At 38.9% G+C, this 21,828-nt stretch overlaps 1 pseudogene; it reads right to left on the reverse strand.

The window, feature by feature from the left end:
- Positions 1-1,995: 1,995 nt before the first annotated feature.
- Positions 1,996-21,524, reverse strand: LOC139721196 (uncharacterized; annotated as a pseudogene).
- Between the last annotated feature and the right edge of the window lie 304 nt (positions 21,525-21,828).

Here is a 21,828-nt window from a genome sequence, read left to right on the forward strand (position 1 = left end):
ACTGAGCGAAACTTGCCTGTTTGCATTATTAATATGATTAACAAAACCCGATTTCTTGTTCTCATACAGATTTTTCAATCATTTTATTTTCTTTGGAAATTAATTCCTGTTAAAATCTTAATTGAAATTGTTTTCAAGTAATGTTTATAATTGTGTCAACTATCCGATCACGTACGGCTTGACACACGTACTATACATGAGTTTCGGAAAACACATGACTATGTAATTTCGATTGTTTTAACCCCCCCCCCCCCAAAAAAAAAAAAAAAAAAAAAAAAACCCAGCCTCATTTCACTTTCACTTGTATAGTTAAAAAAAAGACGCATACAAAAAAGCAGTCATATTTACCTGACCCAAATTTTGGAAATTTACCTCTGTTGGCATAACTAAAAAATCGTGTAGTACATGTATAATTTGCCTTTTGTCTCATCTTCATTGTAAGACGTATTGACATTGTAATTTTGTTCCTGGGACTCGCAGCTAGAATCTCCGCTTTCATCGTGGTTTTATCATTTTGCTATTATATTTCATATCATCAAGGAATCGTCAAAAAAAAAAACACACACACAGAACGATTTTCAAAGAAAACAGGCACTTTATGTCCCCTACTATGGAATCGAACTGAGCAATTAAGTGACATTGCTTAACACAAAATTGTGTGATTACCGTGGTTATGCAATATAACAAAGACGGATATTTGTGCATATTATGTATCAGGACATTAATATTCACAATTGGCTTCCAGTATTCTAAAAAATAGAACTTCAATACAATATTAGGATAATGTTTTTGACAAAACCATAGCCAACCGACCACTTCAGTGGTATTGATGTCTTGTGTTTGTCTATATGACAAATCAAACTGAAACCCTTCTATTGATGGCTCTCTCTCTCTCTCTCTCTCTTTTCCACAGCAAGGCATACACAGGTTCAGAGATCAAATCCCGTTAGTGTTTACAATGAGACAGTAAATACAGTAACTGCAAAGAAACTGCTAGACATGCAATAATTGAAAGTTTCACATGCTAGAATGGTATCTACAAGGTACTGTGTAACGTTGGTGTCACATGGGGAGACTCAAAATGAAGACTGTAGCACATTCCACCTTTGCAATATTTACAATTTTATTCCAGGATAGCGGCAATAAGTGTTTTTAACAAATTATGAGTTTATGACACAAAGGAATTGTAGTGTCCAGTTGTCACGTGAGTGACTTTTTTTTTCTCTCTCTCTGCTACTCTGACACCAAAATAATGGAAATTCAAACTGTTCGTATACAGTTATGTTCGAGTTTAATCTTTCAAATCTTTGCAGCTTTCTCGTTCATAACAATACATTGAGCATAAAATATAATATGAAACAAATCACAAATACATAACTTAGGTTGTCTTGGATGACCTGAACTGGTGATCCCCTCAGCTTGGCTCAGTCGTCATCGATGTCCGATACCCTCGTCGTCGACCTCGGCACAGTCGCTTGGCTTGTCTCTTGGAAGCACCCCTTGACTTGGCCACTCAGCTAGACGCTACCCTATCGGCGGTCCTTTCAGCTCCTCGGCCTTCACTAGTCCCTGCTACCACGCAGACTCATGCCTTGATCTGCGATGCCCGAGCTCAAACGACGGCGAGCAGGCAAATGGAGATTGAGCTCCGTTCCAAAGTTCGGATCATAACTGTCCGAGTTCAGTTTTATCGGCAGCTGGAGCTCGCATCTCACCGACGTAGAAAACCCCCAGAAGAACGACTGCTGCCTAAGCGGAGATCTATGCTGGATGTCTGATCAAAGTATTTCTCCTCGATCCTCTACATTACTGAGCTTTTTATTAGCTTCCCTAACCATAGAGATTAACACTAAAGTCCCTTACACTCCCATACACTTACTTTTTCATGCCTTTTCTACACAAAAAGGATCATCCAATCATCATGCTTAAATATAGCCCTATTGAAACTCTACACAATGTCTAGCCATCGTCTAGACTGCTGTTACATAACATCTTTACTCATGAACTTATGAACAATAAACTACAACCAACACCCTAGTGACACTGACATAGCTGAGTCTCGACTGAGCTAGAGAACATTCCTAGCCACCACCTGGATGGGAGCTATTACATAACACCTCTATTCACTCAATTTCTATAGTCTGAGTTAATACATAATATTGCAAACCGGGGATGCTGTTGCCATGCTATTTCTTTAACTTTTGCTTTGTCTCATTTCATGTGAATGCCCTGTCTGACTTTGACTGATCTAGACATGCTGTTGCTATGCCAGTTTATTCTTTAACTTTTACTTTGTCTCATTTAATATAAATTTCCAGACAGTCAATCTCTTGCAGTTTGACCTAGTGGCTTTCTAGGACAACTTTAAAGCTCTAAATCTTTTGCAAACTCAAACAAATTCGATTTCACTTCACTGGCAAAATCAAAGATAAATTTCTCTCCTGACACCAGTCTTGACTCACTCATCTTATGCCACATGCAGCGAAATCAATATAGCTGAATTAAAGGGAGAAATTGTTGTTTGTTTGTTTTTTGTTTTTGTTTTGAGGTTTGCTACTATCTCATTTTGAAAAGGATCCTGTTCTGATCCAGTGTTTTGATCCAGTTTCGCGTCAAGACATCTAACTTTTCAGCGTATCCACACTTGACAGGTTTGTGCTAAACTGGATCTGAAGATTCAGATATTATGTGAAGATGAGAAAACAATCTATAAATGCTTCTTTGAATAGTGGTAGTCAGTGGTGGTATAGCTACTTTTCGCCGTCCCTAGTTCTCATAAAAGAGGAGCGGTATATGCATATTGGCACATGGATGGGTATATACGCGAATAAAGATCAATGAAATGAAAACAGAAATTAATCAGTTTTACATATCTTTACACAATCCGACATACAGATTGGTAGAGAATTGTACTTGAAGATCAAACCATAATTCAGTTGCATCTGTTGAAAGTGATCAGAAAAATGATAAAATCAGTTTTTGCCTGTTCTCCGCTCTTTAGAGCCGCAATGACCTTCCGTGGGATCATGTTTTCGAATAATTCTTTTTTAAACAACTCAGCGATAACCTGTTCAAAAGTTGGTTTAACATTAATCGTTTCATTCTGTCTGCGGTGAAGGGGAAACCTACACAATGATACCAAATTATTTAATATTTTAGAGCGCCTTTTCCACTGGATTCAAAGCGCAATAAGATACCCCTGGTCGCTATAGGAGTTTTACAAAAAACAAAACAAAATAAACTTCACATTTGCTTGAAGTAATCAAGTGTTGATTTCAAAAGAGGAGGGAGCCTGTACCATAGCGTGGAAGCAGCGTGGTTGAGTGAAGGTATACTTGATACTGATGATGAAAGACGAGTGCGCCTAGAGTGAGCATGTCGTACCAGACACTCTCCAATATACACTGCAGATCTATTGCTGACTACTTTGTAGATCCCAGTACGAGAAGCTTGAAATATATTCTTGCCTTGGCTGGCAGCCAGTGGAGTTGATGTATATGAGAGGAGTGGCATGCGAACGTGAACGAACATGGTACAAAAGTCTAGAGGGAGCATTCTATACTCTCTGCAAGAGGAAACATTCTTTACTCTCTGCAAGCAATCCACATCAGCCTGACTCATTCGACAAGAAGAACATTCTTAAACTCCGCCACAAAACTGTTAGAACGAGGTTCCTAGCAGTCAATAAGAATACACTAGACGCAACACCATTCCAGATAGCGAGTGGGTGCAGCGGAATTTCTGCCTTCCCAAAATTATTTCCGAATTTAATGAAATCGATATCATTCTGCGCATGATTTTTTTTTTTACTTTCTTAATCAAAGTTAAATTGGACACGGTATGGAACTATGCATTCACTCCAAATTCATCATAATTTCCATTTTGCTTGTCAATTCTTTTACTTCATCAAGAGAGTATCGTTTCTTTTGGGTGAAGGAACAGAAGGAAGGAAACACCATACAACACAAGCTTACACACACACACACACACACACACACACACACACACACACACACATATACACACACGTAAGATCGTTGATAGTCCAACGATTCTACCATAAATGCACAAAATCGCACACGTTTCACAAGTGGCCAGGTGCGGGTCCAGAAGAAGACGAGAAGAAAAGGCAAAATAATGTGTGATGCCGTTATTGCAATAATCATGGCAACATTACGTTTTCTGAAGATCTTGATTTGTTTGTGTGTGTGTGTGTGTGTGCGTGTGTCCTATTTGTCAGATCTAATCATTTTCTTTTTCACAGATTATCATGAAGACGACTCTGATTGTCTAGAGATATGTGCTGTAAGACGTCTGGCGTCAAGCTTCCTCATCTTCAGATCTTCGACCATCATCTCTTCGTTGATGGCCAATAACATCAGTCCATCGATGTCCTCTTTGTAGAATATATCGCAGTATTCGGACAGACCAATGTGACGAAGGAGATCCACCGTGTCTTCAAGATAAAACAGAAAAGAAGAGGAACCACAAATTCCAGGTAAATGAATAAGAACTAAACGGCATCTTCAGTTAACGACGACTAGGTGTGTCCTCTTTCATTTTTAAATGAGAAAGAACGGAAATGAGTGAAAACAAGATAAACAGGGGCGGATCCAGGAATTCCTTAAAGGGAGCACCTTTACAAAAATTTAAGGGGGCGCCCCCCCCCCCATTTTTTTGTTATTTCTTTGTTTATATTTTTATTTCTTTTGATAAGCCTTCATCACGTTGACTGTTATGATGGAATTAATGGAAGTGGATAGACAATGAGAAAGGGGTGGTAGTTAATGGATTTGAATTTTCTGCCATGTATATATTCTAAAAGGTTAGTAGTAATGAGAGTGGGGATCGAGCCTACCAGCAGTGGTCATCTTCGGTGAAACACTCTTCGCTAAGGATAGTGGGTTGCAGTATCCGTCTCCCTCGAGGTCTTCGTAGACACCATCGCTACCGTATCTTTGCATTTGGTCCAACCTACTTTGCAATCTACCAATCTCAGCACGGTCAGCCTGTTGTGACGACATGAATCCATCTCTTTCTCTTCTTAGAGCCTTGGAGAAATTAGAATGCAGATAAAACGTTCATACCACGTTTATATGAGGGAGTCCAGGTTTTGACAAATTGGAAAAACAAAAGTAAATGTAAGTTCTAAAGTACAATCCCGCGTTTCGACCCTTCAGACGGTCAACCGTACACATAAGGTCTTTCCACATCTTAAAAGATATCCCTTTAAAGACGGAAATTAGTTCGGATTTTGACACCATATCAAGAGCTTTAGAAGGGAAGCTTATATACTAGCGTACGGATAAGTGACGAGACATTATTTGCAGCGCCATGTCCTGCGAAAAGAAGGCCAGCCCGGCATGGTTTGCTGCAAAACATTTTACAGCAAACATAATTCATTCTGGATAATCGAGGCAAATACCAACAAGCTGCATTAACCCTGTTTCGTAACTTATTGTTATCCGATATATATTTTCAAACTACAACTGTATTAGGGATCAGAAGTTGGATTTTTTTTTTTTTGAAAAACCTAGTACATGTTTCTATTGTTTTCGGTTCATTCAAGTGTTCAGCATATAACGTACACATTTTCACGAAGGAACGAACGACAGGGAACTACAATGTATTTTCCTATAGAATTTGACCCTTTCTACATTCATCTACGTCAAGATATTTGAAATTGAAGCCATGATATACCAGTAGACGGTATCACGCCTGTGACGAGGACCACTTCGATACCGTGTTACTTCAAACTTACCACTAATTCGTGTCCACACTCTTTCTCGGTGTTGAGTAGTTCAATAATCCTCTGTAGTGATAGGTTGGATGGATGAGGTGGAAAGGGCAATGATGAATCAAGACAATGTAATTTTTAGGTAGCATTTCTATACATCAGGCACGTATAGTCTGTTTCATTTAGTCTTGAGAAATATCTGGATACTCATAGAGGACATGCCGATGAGTGATCAAATTTCCAACAAACATTTTCATAATATTTAGGCAGCATAATTAACAGGTACCTAAAGGTCTTAATCATCGTTTCACTTGATAATACTTAATCTAGATTTAAATTCGGGCCATAAGAGAGTAAAGATATATTTCGGCCTATCATTGTTTCCTGAAGTTAGCAACTGTTTTGATGTTACACCAATATCTGTTACGCCCAATTACTGTTCCCTAATCCCTGTATCTTATAGAATCACGCGATAGTGCTTAAGTGTATGGCCTGATTTCATGTTTTGTTCAAGTCAAATATTTATGGAGAAAACTATGGATATACATAATAGCTGATAGCTTGTGTAGCTTTGTGTTATGGACGTGCTGGTAATTAAATCAGAAAAAAGGGTATCAAAACTACCTGTCCTACACATATTTAATTCAAAAGTACCTGCCACACGTACTCTGCAATGGTTTTTTTTTTTTTTTTTTGGTTAAGTCTCTTTTCACTAGTAAATTTAAGAAAGAATTTTTGAAAAGTGAATAAAGCCAATGTCTAAATCTATACTTACGATGTCTTTCTGTTTAATTTCTTTCCTCAGTTCTTTGATGGTCTGTTGAGCGGTTTCAAGTTTGTTCGCGACATCGGTACTGCATTTAAGGGTATTATAGTTTGGCAAATCAGTTCATAAGTGTTTATAAAACTTGCAGTGGAATGATTATGCTTACCTATTCAGATGAATTCAATTATCGTCTATTTCCATTCAACAGAGGGGTGAAACAAAATACAAAGCATACATTTCACTGTCCATATTGTTGTTTATTTAACTAATTCAATTTGCAGGATATACATTTTGCAGTGTACCAGAAAGTATATGATGAAACATAATTATGTGCAATTAAAGGACAAGTTCACCTTCATAAACATAAGGATTGAGAGAATGTAGCAATATTAGTAGGACACATCATTGAAAGTTTGAGGAAAATCAGACAATCTGTTCAAAAGTTATGAATTTTTGAAGTTTTTGTGCAGTAACCGCTGGATGAGAAGACTACTGCAGTGTATGTATAACTTAGATGTCACATGCGTACAACAATATAAGGAAAATATAAAGAGAATTTCACAAAATTCCATCTTTTGAAAAAAAGTACGCATTCCCCCGACTCGTTACCGACAAATGTTATGGGTAATGTTATTCCCCCTGCCTTTAGAAAGAGGCAAGTCAAGTCCTCTTTTATTATGCGAAAAAAAAGTGAAAATATGTTGAATTTTCTTTTACATTTTCTTTATACTGTTGTACGCATATGACTCACAAGCTGTAGTAGTCTCCTCATCCAGCAGTTCCAACACAATAATTTTAAAAATTCATAACGTTTGCATCGATTGTCCAATTTTCCTCAAACTTTCACTGATGTGTTCTACTAATATTGTTGCATTCTCTCAATCCTTATGTTTATGAAGGTGGACTTGTCCTTTAAAGGGGATGGCGAGTAACTGATCAGTGGGAATCAGTGGGAATGCTGGGACATGATTGTTCCAATTCTTGTGAGATTCATTTAAGAGTGCATATTGTTGTGTGAAAATTATTTGCTTCAGAGCGGTCTCATATTCAAGCAATGTGCAGTTTAATGCCCCGTCACTGTACAGGCATGGTAACCTGGAAACATTAAACCTCACATAACTTGAATATGAGACCATTCTGAAACAGAGAAATACACTTTCTTCAAATATTTCAATAAACATTGATCGCCGTACAATTTTTGATAATGGAATTTAGTTGGACTTAGTAAGCTCTTACTCTCCTTTGACAGATTTGGGTTGTTGTTTTTTTCGGAAGATGTCTCCATTTACGTGTCACTATGTAGTTCTCTGTAAATGTGACGTACAAATCCGTTTAAAATCGATTCTTTTGTAATATTGTGCCTTGCAATATTGGCAGAAGAATGATTGTTCGATTGGCACGTGTCTTGTGTTTCTCTCTCTCTCTCTCTCTCTGTGTGTGTGTGTGTGTGTGTGTGTGAGTGTGTGTGTGACAATATATGTATTACCCCTTGCCATATGCCATGTTTACCCATGCATCAATTTGTCATACCATATCCCTGTTTTATACCTATGGCCATGTGTATGTAGGTATTATGTCATTTTTAGTGTATCCATTTGCTGATTCACTTTACTGATCCTGTCAGACGTCATGTTACTGATCAGTGAACTTAGTATACCAATAAGCAAATGATGAGACATAATAGTTAGTTCGTAAATTGACAGCGTATCTTAGCGTATCTTTAAAAATTAACAGTTCCTGTCTCTAAACATCTCAAATTGGCAATTTGGTTTTGCTTTTGTTTTATATATTTTGTGCAACTGTAAGGAAATGAACCAGTTAAATCTATAACATGCCGTAAAATTCAGAACACGAACATAATGATGATTAGACGATAATTCTTTTTTTTTTAAACTTCCCCAAATGATGATGTAAAGGGGATTTTGCCCAAACAGAAAAATCATAATTATTATGTTTTCTTGCTACATATTTCTTTCTACATGCCCGAGAAGTTGTAGTTTCCGTGAACAGTAGGTCTTGAGTTATTTGAAAAGTATATTACCTAGTTTGACCTCTTAAGATTGTTCTTCCATAATTTTTATCATTATTAGTACCTTTTGAGGGGGTTAATAGGGACAGTTTCTTCAAACGTATAATTACGATACTGGCACAATGTAGAGCCTAGAGTAGAATTATTCCCGATAGTTTTGGATAGGAATACCTAGCAGATTACAATCACCCGATATTTTTTATATGCTTGCCTCGCGATATTTTTGAGAATGAAAATCTGCATACCTCTGATTACACAAACCCTCGCGGCTTACAGCCAAACAAGCTGGCCTTCATGTAGGTACCGTCATACTTCTTTTTGATCTATCCCATTTCGATTTTGACCAGTAATCATTACATGCAATTATTGTGTTATCACCATGAATATTGTTTGTTTTCTGCACAATGTTTGTTTACAAGGTAAAACAAGTTCTTATACAGGATTTGCGATACACCAAACAATCATATAATCGCAAAATCCCGTCTATTTATTTTTGATAAAGTGTGTTGAACTTGGAAATCATTCCTCCAGGTATTCTGTAATAAAATAGTAGGGAGCTTTAGATTTTGACGTGCGGACATTTGAGACGACGCTTGCGCTGGACGTTCTACTCTCCCCTGCGTCGTGTTGAAAAGTAGCTTTATAGATTACGCTGGGAAGCAACGTATAAAAAATAAAATGGCGCCCCCGTATGATCGGTGCATGAAGTAGTTTGCAAACTGTGCGGACGTATAGCCCAGTAAGCGTAGTGAAAAATTCAGGCGACGCAAGCTAAAACTAGATCAACTTGAGGCGAGCTTCTGAGCATGCTGAGAACATTTTTTTTCTTCTCCTCTGAAGGTCCGCGCGTCAAAATCTAAAGCTCCCTAATAACGTGTACGACGCAGTAGATTATAGCGTGCTCTCGTGGAAGAGTAACATTAATGGACACTAACCTCAATGGTCTGTCGGACCTGGGCGGTACCGGCGGGCGCGGGGTCTCTGACGCCTGCCTTGCTACATTTTTTAGAGTGGAAATCTGCACATCCCTACTCATGATAATATTCTTCAACTTTTTCTGTTCCTGTCGAATAATACTTCCGGTCACTTCCTTTCCTGCAAAGAGAGTTTAACAGGAGCTCAGAGTGAAAGAAAACACGACAAATCTATATTCATATTACGATAATACAAGATTATATCCATATTATTGTGAGTCAAACACACTACTCAGAAGATAGGGGAAAGAGCTTATGGTGAGACGTTCATTTTAAAATCAACACTCTTAGCAAAAGAAAAAAAGGATTGAATATGCCACTGACGGCAATCGCGGAGGCCATTCGACTGGACATAAGCGAACACAATTTTACTCATGATCACTCCCTCATGATCGGTCTATCTTTGTATCTATGCTCGCGTACACTGTATATACATAAACTTATGTATCACCCTGCATTACAAAACCAAAGGAAAGTCACCACACATGGATTTTAAGTTGAGGGTGTATTAAAAAAAAAACCAGACTGTATATAGCTTAGGACCTTTGTATAACTCAATTCAAATGGACTCCCCTTGGCTATCTAAATACATGAAAGAAAACGTGTACACTCTGGAAAAGCCTGTAGAGAAACTAGAGACTTTGAAGTTTAGAGTTTACTCAAGCGCAGAGCCAAGCTCTGTGCAATGAATGAGACAAAAACAGGATGTAAACCTCCTTGGCAACAACATTGAAGAAATTGTTAGATTAAGCTGAAATTAAGCCGATTTAAAATGAAGAGTGTGAAAAGGTAGGTTTTAAAAAAGGAGCAGGTGCTCTGCTACATACCTTATCACATCATTCTATAAAACAGATGTTAAAGATAACCGATGAAAATACTATTTCCATTTGTCAAAAAGTCAAGATTGACTGTAGATTGATCAGTTTCACCTATTTTGAATCTTCAAGTAAAACCAGGGCGTGCAACATTTTGCTGGTTTTGTAATGGATTATGTTAGTAAAAGTAAATTCTCATTATCATTTTTATTGGTCATAATGCTGTGATTTCTGTTTCTCTAAACTTTACACTGCCTTTACATACCTCGGTTTTACCGTGGTCTCACGTACCTTCATGGCTTTTGGCCCACTCTTGGAACACATCCGGTATCGGCTTGGGTATGGGACGCATTTCAGCAGGTAACCTGGGTTGGGTAATGTCTACCACATCCCATGTGGCGTTCACACGGTTGAATACGGCCGGTAAGAGAGATCGCACCTCTCGAAACGTCGTTTCCACAAGGTGAAATTCGAAAGATGAGCTGAGGGGTATTGATAGAAGGGTGTTGTCTCTGGCACGGGCAGTGATGACGTGATAGTCGGTGTAATGGTGATGCAGCATTAGAATTCCATCTTTAGAAATCTTGCCCGCGTCAGTATTGTCAGTATCTAGAAGGCGCAGGCGCTGAGTGAGTATTTGTGACAAGATACGGAAAATTTCAGAGACCCACGGTGAGTGCTTCAGAAGTGTAGTGACTAGGCAAAGCTCCTCGAATTGTCTTTAAACTTTCAATACTTCTAAAATAATGGCAATTTTCTCTTTTCGGCATTATGTTAGTATATGCAGAATTAACCACGTTACACGTCTCAGGGAGGTTGATTCTCATTCTCTCACCTGTGGCATGTCATACTTGAGCAGCTCGGAAAGTGGAAGGTGATCAGCTATCATGGTCGAGTAGGTAGCCATGTCCATTGCTTCTGGAAACCGAACCTCGGCACCCTGTTCGTCGATTCCAACCAATACCTGGAATACGGAATATAAAAAAGCTTGCCTTTCATCTCATCTCACCAAATAATGACCTTTCATTATTTTGTTTTGTGTGTGTGCGTGTGTGTGCGTGCGTGTGTGCAGGGGTAAGAATAATGTGATGATAATGAACGTGATATGTCCACTCACAGTGCATAGTGTGTTGTGCGAACCAAGCGAGAAGGCTATCAATGGAGATAGTGTTGCGTCTACGATGTGAATTCGGTTATTACTGCAACGTGGTGCTTCAGAAAGATATTTACCTTCATGTGCACAGAATATTTGAGAAGCGCGTAAAGATCTTTGAATAAGAGTTGAATATTGTTTTAAGGGGCAGAAGATTGGAGTAAAGAGTACTAGTAGCTTTCGAGTACAAGATCTTCAAAAGCTGCTTAGTATCCTTCTTTGACGTATTTTATAGTCTCTTTGTCTTGCCCTTCATACAAAAAACCTGACCAGGTTATTCAAGCCTGCTGTTCATGAGGTATCTCTTTATCCACAATCAAATTTTATGTGGTGTATGTTATATTTACATGTGCAGTATGGCATCAAAGACAATCAGTGGTAGACTAGAAACACTCAATTAGAGCCACTAGTACTAATCATTGGTATGAATGGATTACATCATATCGACACAAAATCTGGACATACATTAGAGTTTCTCACTTTTATGTTGACATTAAAATCAAGATCAGTTCTCTTCAAGATTCACTCATTGGAAGTTGTAAAAAATCATGGTGCCGTTTTATATTCTACTTATATTCTCCTTCGCAAAAAAAAAAACCACTTAGGCCTAGGTTTTGGTACGGATACTCCAAATTTTAATTAACTCTATGTAGCCCAGATGGCTACTAGCACATATAATAAAGAAAAGAATAGAATAGGATAGAAAGTTAAAGAAAACAGAAGCATTACAGTTGTTTTCCAAGTCACCCTGTGACGTCAATATGAATCAGTCTTTTCCCCTTTTTGGAGTTTATGAAACCCTTTATTTTGCTTCCAGCTAGACTTTCTTTTTTTTTGTCCATTCTCCTCTCCCAGGAAAAGTTATTGGTCCTAGGAATTTATGAGTTTGACGTTGGATACTTTCTCCTGCTAGTGGTCAGTTCCCTGCACTCTCCATCCCCAAAGCCCCCGTCCAAATTACGGGAATGACGTGTTTTTTGCCCTCTGATCCCTAAACATGAATGACCCTCTGAGCTGGAAGGTCGTTCTCCAGCCAGAACTTCTCCTTTATTTTGACGTACTTTAGGGGAGCCGGTTAGACAGGAATTCCAAAGACAAATTCAGGGACAACAACTCAGAACAATCATGACGGTGATGTTGGACGTTATAGGGACACTAGTATTCATTTGCTTCATCATTTTATTATCCAAGAAACAATAAAGTCTCGACCACTGGTTACAGAGAAAGAGGAAATAAAGAAACTAAAAGACAGTGGGCGAGTTAGTAATCAGAAATGGAGATGAATCACAGAAAACGGAGTTCCACAGAAACAAATGGGAGGAGCTAATGAAAGATCTGACCAATAAGAAATTAATTTCCAGTGAAGATCACACCCCCAAAATAAGATTTAACCAATGAAATATTTTTAGGGAAAGGATGCCAACAGTAAATTTGTTATAAAAAACCAAGTTTGAGCAAAGGAGAGAAGTAAATAGAATTGCAAGCATCATGGGAGAGGCTTCACACTATAGTGAAGCAAAGGCTGCAGAATACTTTGGAACTTTGAGCTACTTTGAATAGTTGGAGACAACAGAGATAGAGCCAGGAGATCCCCTCCCTTGTACATCATTCTCCCCTCCATATTAATCAACTAAACCCTATCGACGCTGTGATTGTGACGAGGATCTCGGTTGGACTGCCCAAGAGTTAATGAGTTAACCGGTGAACAACAAGAAGTCGAGAAACGGTACATGACGACAAGACAGAACTTTGGTTTACACCAATCTGGGTGTAACGAACTCCAAATAGTCGACTAGTGTCATCAGAGATGTTGAAGCGTCCTGTCAGGTTGCCCCAACGTGGACGGCAATGGTGATGAACTGTTTAAGGAAGCAGTGAAAGCAGACCAGTTAAAACAGACGCCCCAGCCCTTGGACGAGCTCGACATGCAGGCGAGAACCTCATCCCGCGACCATGCCGATGTGGAGATGAGTGGCCACACCCACTAACATCATTTTCCCTATTAACCAAACCCCTCCCTTTCCCATAGATTAAGATGGTAGAATATGAAACGGTCTCCACAGGTATAGAAGAGTTAAGCGATGAGTGATGTGTTCAATTGTGTTGTAAGGAAGGTAATTGGTGTTTGTAATCAAGTATCTATATTTCAGACCTACGAGAAGGCAGGTCGGTGAATAAATATGCTGTGAGCAGCATTAATATTATCCATATAAATTTTAACCTCCCGCATTTTATATTCACTGTTGTTGTGAAGCAATATTTAGTCTCTTTCTAACTTTTGGAAATTTGTTGATGATTGGTGTCTATGTGGTTAGCTATTACCCCCGACCAGTACAGAGAGAAGCGAACAGACCAGACCAAAATCTTATCCGCCTCTGTACAACATTGGTCGGCCCCCTTGAGACAATTACGGATTTGGGGGGTTGCATCTATAATGAATCATTTTTGCATGCCTTCGACATTCTTGGTCACTTTTGATAGCCCTATTTGTTTGCTTGCATGTTTTTGAAGGTTGGGAGGCAATAATGCCTGCAAGATATTCATGTAGGATTCCAGATGCTTGTAAGCCACCGCCGTATGTAAAGTCATCACCGTCCATCATCCCAGCCACATGTCGTTACTATATCATGGTTTACTCTGGTTCACTGCTTGTGGTTCATAAACAGCTAATCGAACATCACCGTCAATGCCAACATTTCCATCTCATACATATGTACATGCATTCCCGCTCTTTTGTTCAATCTTCCCAACATATCTACCGCTGATGTCAAAGCTTTATTCAATAATATATCCGTATATTACATTTACAGTGGACAACTCGGTGCTTTCAGCATACTGATGATGTCGTTCTGACTTTTTTTTTTATTGCTGTTGAGACGTGCTGGAACCTCTGATCTGTCCAAAATATCCTTTCCTCAAAAATATGAAGTCTCGCCCGCTCGAAACAAACAAACAAACAAGCAACAAAAAAGAAAGAAAGCATTGTGAGTAGGCTTACAGAAATGTTATTCATCTGATAGGACTCCATGGTGTGACGTCATATATCAATGCATTCTGTTGTCTAGTTATATTACCCTTTCTTTCCCTCTCTCGGGATGGTTCTGAACATCGACTGTTTGAATGGTGATGACGTCACCAGACGACTGGCTTGCCATTTGATCAGGGAAGAGCTGAGCATCAACGATGCGCACTTGTGCAGGACGAGGCTTAGCTTCAATCAAGGCTCTCGTTCCTCGGTATATCTTGTCGTCCAGACGAGGATCTGCAAACATAAAACAAAAACAGTGTGAGACTATAGCGTTATCCTCGAGGTAAAAAATCACCGTCTGAAGATAACTAATAACTGCTGGCCTTTATTATTGCTATCGTTGTGATATTCATTCATTCAGTCTGAACCACTGTGTATACAGTATGTTTGAATGTGATTTTTTTTGTATCTATTATAACTATGATATTATTCTGTTTATTTCAATGTATAATCTTTGTATATCTGTGTAATTCGACTTTTAGTTGCCCATTCAGATTTTTTTTTGAATAAAGACCTTTTAATCAGTCAATCAATCAATCAATCAATCGACCAATCAATCAACCAATCAATGTCCCCAAAGGTTGTAGATAGCAGGGTTTGCGTTACTTTATCATCTAGTTGATCATGTTTCATTGTACAGAATGACAAGGGGAGGGGGTTAGAGACTAACGTTCACCTCGTATATTGGAGTAGACCAAAGAGAACAACTCCAGAAATAAAATTTCAGCACTGATTGTTACGTCCGTTCGTAAACTGCGGTTGTTTCATACAATGCTGTAAACTCTACATGTCATGTATACGCTCCGCCAAGAGCAATTGAAGCAAAGTCCAAGAGCGGAATGATTCAAATGGTACTTAAGCGATATAAGCATGCAAACAATGAATGTATTCATGATGAAGCTAAAGTCCGTTATTTATACATACGATTATTTATACATTGGTCCAGGAAACTAGTTGTGCTACTGTATGTTCAAACTGTATATTACCATAATATCTCAAAGACATAGGCAAATAAAGTTCTTAGACATACAAAACCTAATGTCAAGCATGAAAGCCAGAGATTTTCATTGTTTATTTTTGCTCTTCCTTTCCCCCTCCATTTAGCATAATTTGTGTTGTTCGAATATTGATTTTTTTTCTCTCTTTTCCCCACTTCCCCAGTTTCCCGCACTCTTTGTAATTGTACGTTTTCACCCCCATTCCCCCCCCCCCCTTTCCCTCAGAGGTACCTACATGTTACAAGCTTAGTCTTTGAGTGGGTACCTCCACTTTTTTTTTCTCAGAGTGTATAGAGTGTATGTATCTTTATTGTACTGATCATGTAGACACGAACATGTTGTTAATCCTGTCTGGTTATGTATATTTTCAACGATTCGCATGTCAAATTCATAATATTGTTTCTTGTACATTCTGTTGAAAAAAAGAAAGTGAAAATAAAGTTTGAATTTGAATTTGAATTTGAATCCTATACAGTCATGATGACAAGTACAGCTCATCTCAAGATCAAGCATTGAGTGTGGATTGTGGTGCTGATATACTATGATCCCGATGCTTACCAGAGGCCAGGCGCTAGCCCACGTGTTAATCAACTCTCTATCGTGAAATTGTAAAAGGATCTAAAATAAACAAGGGTGTTTACTCTGAGGCTATTCTGATCTATTTCACATCTAAAGTCGGTCAGCCGTGCAACCGAAAGTCGTCTAGTGTGCGATGGTGTTATAACGAGTTAACGATCGGGTGATGAACCAGTTGTCAGCATAGGACGTGTCCTCGTGCAATTAATTAATGTTTTTATATAGTGAACGATGTTTATGGTGAATTCCCATAATCACTAAAGTTTTGCAACTGTTGCTGAGAAACACATACCATGAATATTCGTCCAATCAGTAAAGCAATTGTTAAAGGTGAAAGAAAGGGTTGGTCTTGGCTGCATACTTTGTAAAAGTATTATAGAGTATTCCGTCTGCAATCAGTGATCATACTTGCACTGCAATCGTTTGTATCCTGCATTTGCGGCAGTTATTCCAATATACTTGTAAATAAACAACAATTTCATATTTGTTTTGTTACTTCATATTTAAAACTTAAGAGCCTGAAGAAACACACTCACACACGTCACTCCTCGTCTCCCAGATTGAGTCAACATGAAGGACCCTCAGAAGTAGATGATTACTAAGCATAACAAAGTTGTGATGGTTGATCCATTGCCTAGAAACAATGTTATCGATTTTCCATATCTTCTTAACACAAACTGTGATTGAAACATATCGAAACGCAGTTTGAGTTTTTAGACACATTGTATTGTCATGAATATACATTAAATATTTGTGGGTGTGGTCATCAGTTCGGCCCATGTTGGAGAAAAAAGGTGGATCGAGATTGTGGACTATGACGCTTGAGGGGAGGGGAAAGGAGGAATAAGGTTTTATTGATCTTACTCAAGTTTGGTAAGGTGGTGGTGATTTGTTTGTTGTCAGAAATGTGTGACACGTTGTCGTGCCATATTTGCCTGCTTTCGGTACTAATTGGGGGCTTGTCCGGGAACTGGAAATTCAAGTCATGTTGTGTTTTGATGTTGAAGGTGTCGTTGCGGAGACGTAATTGGCACAGTCCCATCAGCTACGCATTTTGATGCGTGAATAGAATGTAGTTACGTTTTCGGTCACTGGTATGCATGGTAATCGTTTTGTGGGGCGTTTGGTGTAATATGCCTCCGCTTCTAGGATAAGGTGAAAACTTTGTGACCTGGAGCTGGTTGTATGCATGTTGCTGCAAAGTTGTTGAAGGTGACGCTTTGTGACTAAGTCCATTTGTTTGGTCTCCCGAACCCATTCTGGTCGTTTCAAATAGCTTTTCGTTTGCTTTGACATTCAATATTCTGTGGTGCCCATTTTGTACGGTCGTACTAACGTAATGGTTATCATGGCCAATTTTGATGTAGACCAATTCCTTAGCCAGGATTTGATAGTGACCAGATTGAAAAGGCTGGTCAAGGCCAATTTGAGCACTGTAGGCAAGGAGTAGATTTGACCGATTGCATACGCAAGGCAGAATGGTTTGATGCTATAGTAAAGCAGGAGAAGTAGAGCACCGCCCAAACTGTTAAACTTTCAGACATGAGAGTAAAACACAGAAATATGGAGACTGGGGGAGATGACGCTTGAGGCCAGGGAAGGATAAAGTTTTCTAGTTACTTTAAGTCTGATATGGTGATGGTGGTGATTTGTTTTGTTGTCAGAATGTGTGACTCTCTTCCGTAATAATAGTTTCGTAATTTTGAATAGAGCTAATAGACTCAATTCAGTCACCGATTAGTTGAATGACAGTGTTTCCTAGCGAATCCGAAAGTTGGACAGAAGAAGTACTCCGATAGATATTTGTGAGCATTGAAGCCATCCCTTAGAAATGATCTACGTTGAAAGTTAAAGCACAGCAGTGTCAGGCACCATGTTTGTATCAGGAGCTGAGCAATGTAGGCCTATAATTCTCGCTATCATCTTCAAATATTCCTATTACCTACACTCCTACTGCACGGCACACTTATCATAGCATACGTGTACTTGCGCAGCATAATTCTAGCCAGAATTATGTACAGTCACACAAAGAGTCGTATTTCTGTTTTGTTGTTGTTGTTGTTGTTGTCGTTGTTTTCATTTCATTTTTTTTCATTTTGTGTGTGCGTAGGTGTGCGTGTATGTGAGATAGTGTGCAAAGTCACTAAATAATGACATGAAGATGATACGCATCAACCACAAAAACCAAATATAAAGAAAGAACTCCGTGGGAGGGGGAGGCTTTTACAGTTCACTTTACGTAAAGGAGACCTCCGGATGATTTTCAGACTTTTACATTTTGAACAGCTATAAATTAGCCATACTGGGTTCAGAGTTTCAGAATTCTTAGTGATTGGTATGAGGAATAAGAATGTTTTCAAAATGTAAAGCAAATCGCAATGAACCAGGACGATGACATGGCAGCCTCACCAGAAGACTGTATGACTTGGGCTCAAGGAAGCAGAACAAAAGAAGAAAGCATACATATAAAGATATAAACAGGGGAACTTGTTAAACAATTGTATTGTAATGGAATTACACTGCAATATTACTTAAATATGTGAGCCTCCTATAACATCATCATTGTTCAGGGTAATTTCTTTAAGTTTTTCAAAGTATTGGTTTCTCTGAGGACCACAATACATTCAACTATTTTATGCACTACATAATGTGAAATTATGAAAATTGTCTAAAATGCCCCTTTTATCACATAATCCCTCTTTTTGTAGAAAAAAATGATGTACAAAGTGCATGGTCCAATTCAAAAATTTGTGTTGAATCCCATTTAAACCAAGAAGCGAAGCGTAATTGTACTTCACAAAACCATTGGCACGATATCACATGCAAACTAAAAGGGGTATATTAGAAGAGAACCATACTCAACTTGCGATAGAGAACAGGAAATGGGGATCGCATATGCAGTATGCTTTGCCAATGTGAACAATGCCAGAAATGACATTATGTCAAGGACCAACGATGACCAACTATGATCAACTCTAAAAGAATGGAGATGTCAAGCACGAAGTAAACAAAGAAGCAGGCAAACTAACAAACCAAAAGCTATTTGCATAGTATAATGCAATGAAATGATGCCCAGTCAGGAAACTGTGTGGATGGTGATAATATGGAATCATATTTATACGTTTTCTACACGGCTTATGTCTATACGTTATGACTAGTTAAATCAAATATGTTGGCCTGCTGAAGGGCTCGTTCAGTACCTCTTTGGTTATGATCAATGTCAATTCAGACATAAGAAAAGAATAACTAATTTCCCCCTTTCAAAGATTAGGGCCTACATCATCTGCACGATGGTACTCAAAACATGAAACCAGGTGATAAGTGATTGTTATATACAGCATGTGACGAGGGGGGGGGGCAAAAGAGTAAAGTTCTATCGCTTTATAGCATGCTAAAAAGGCAAATACAGTTATGCTATCGCCTTGCATAGTTTTATGGCGGATACTAGTCCAGATTCTGGACGTTTTCTTATCATTACGCATCCACGCGCGCTCCACAGCTTATCGCGCTATCCCCTGTAACCGCTCGATATCGATGAGGGCGCCAACAAACCTGTCCGAGGTCGAGATGCGTGCGTGCGCGGCAAATTAATACAAGAGCGTACGGTGGGGCATACGCGTGCTGTAGCGGTGTGTGCGCGCGGTAAATGATCACACAAAACAGTCCAGGCAGTGGACTAGGCGGATACATGAGATTAACGCTATTGGTCCCGCTGGTAACATACGTATGTATATATATAATACATGTTCATCGTGTCACTGCCGGCAACCAGGGACAGCCTGGTGGTAGTGTCGCTGCCCGGAAAGCAGTAGATGACAGGTTCGAGTCCCACTGGTTCCTTTTTTTCCGATATGTTTGTTAATTTACAGATCAGCAGTTGCCATCTTAACAAATTTTCATTTGTAGAGGGAGACAAACTGAAGAAACTCAAATCTGAGCCTTCACCCCTCTGAATAATATCTTTCTTTCATTTAACCAGAATTCAACATGTTTTCATATCTCTAGCAAATTGCAAGAGCACTTGACTTGCCTCTTTCAGAAGGTAGGTGGAACAATATCATTTCCCCTAACATGTGTTGGTAAAAAGTTGAGGGAATTATGAGTACTTTTCATTAAAATTAAAATAATCAAATGAAAATACACTAGAACTATACCACCAAACAAGAAGTGTTTGGAATAGAGCAAAAGATATATAAAATAGACGTCATCTAAATGTATTCATCCCGAAGTGAGTCACTTAGCCATTACGCAGAATGACACAAAAGAAAGGTATATAGCTTTTATCTAGTAGAATGTATATGACGTAATACATATAAGTATTCCGTTACTTCTATTCATTAAACGGGAGGAAAACTTTCGCACGAGCAAATATCTTCCCTGAGATAATGATGAATTACTATTACTAGAAATTGTAATGGTGAAGTGACATCCCGTTTGTGTGTGTGTGTGTGTGTGTGTGTGTGCGTGTGTGTGTGTGTCTGTGTGATGTATCATGTTTTTATGTTACGTGAACCTGGCTCGGCATTTGGTGATTCACACAATAACGAGTTGATTAAAGTCGGGGAGCTTTCTAATTGTAACCAACGTATCGACTGCTTTTGACTTCGTTCCTTGTAAAACAGAATGCATATTTCCTGGTTTCATGTTAGAAATAGTCACAAACACATATAAGTCTGTTGAATGAGTAATATAACAATCACTTATATACTCAAATCATCGTGCGTCACTCTCGTAATCGCACAATTAAATTTGAAATGAGAGGGTCGTTATGACAAAAAAAAAATGTAGTCCTATGGTAACCATCATGACGGTGAACTTCTGTTGAAGTCGTTGTTCCTGCATGAATTGATTGTTAGTTGCTTTCATGACAAAGACATCATGTAAACAGTAAGGTTATTGTTATAGGCATTATCTTATGAATCAGTGTTTGCTGAATATTTGGCCATTGTCAATTAAAACTCACCTAGAGGTAATTTTTCGTACAACTGATTGGCATGGAGAGGAAGCTCGTAGGTGTTCTTCCCATCGTGACGTGCACTCTTTCCACATCCAAGACGAAGCACAAGAGGAGTAGCTCTCCGCTCTGAAAGGCTACCGGGGAGTTCTTTATTGTAAAGTCTTTTGCAAGATGTATGGTGACGGGTAGAGTGTTCGTGCTGACAACACGGGCCAGGTTGGACGTTCGCTCCTCGACTCTCAGCTTGTTGAAGTTAAGGCAGACCGAGCGCGGCCCGGCGGGTCTTGCAGACTGCGGGTCATCCGTAAGTTGAGGGTGCAGCTGCGGCGTTTTGATCGTCTTTGAAGCCGCGAAGTGTCGACTTAGCCTGTTCATATTGATGATATTTGTTGTGCTTTTTTGCGCCAGGAACTTGCTCTCATCGCTACCGATTGATCAGGTAAACCAAGCCAGACGCTTGCTTGTGAACGAACGGGCTAGTACACTGATTGTCATCGAAACACTTATGTGCATTATACTTCCGCTTTCAGGACTCCCTTTGTCATTACGCACATTACATGATGAAGTCAGCCGACACATGCGCATGCGCAACAAACAAAGTTATCGTATAATATAGACGCATATATTCCCTAATTGTGTGACCTTTTGTAATATAGCATGAAAATTAGATGATTAACGTACAATTAAACTTCCATGATTCAGAAATTTTAATTCAGAAATATCTCCAACCGTGTATTTTAAAGCAAGCATGAAGGGATATGTAATTTTCGGCAGTCGAAGACATTATTTTCTTTG

Source organism: Diadema antillarum, unplaced genomic scaffold (genome assembly GCF_040938485.1).
Source record: "Diadema antillarum isolate AM-2024a unplaced genomic scaffold, OU_Dant_1.0 scf00000139, whole genome shotgun sequence".
Classification (NCBI taxonomy): Eukaryota; Metazoa; Echinodermata; class Echinoidea; order Diadematoida; family Diadematidae; genus Diadema; species Diadema antillarum.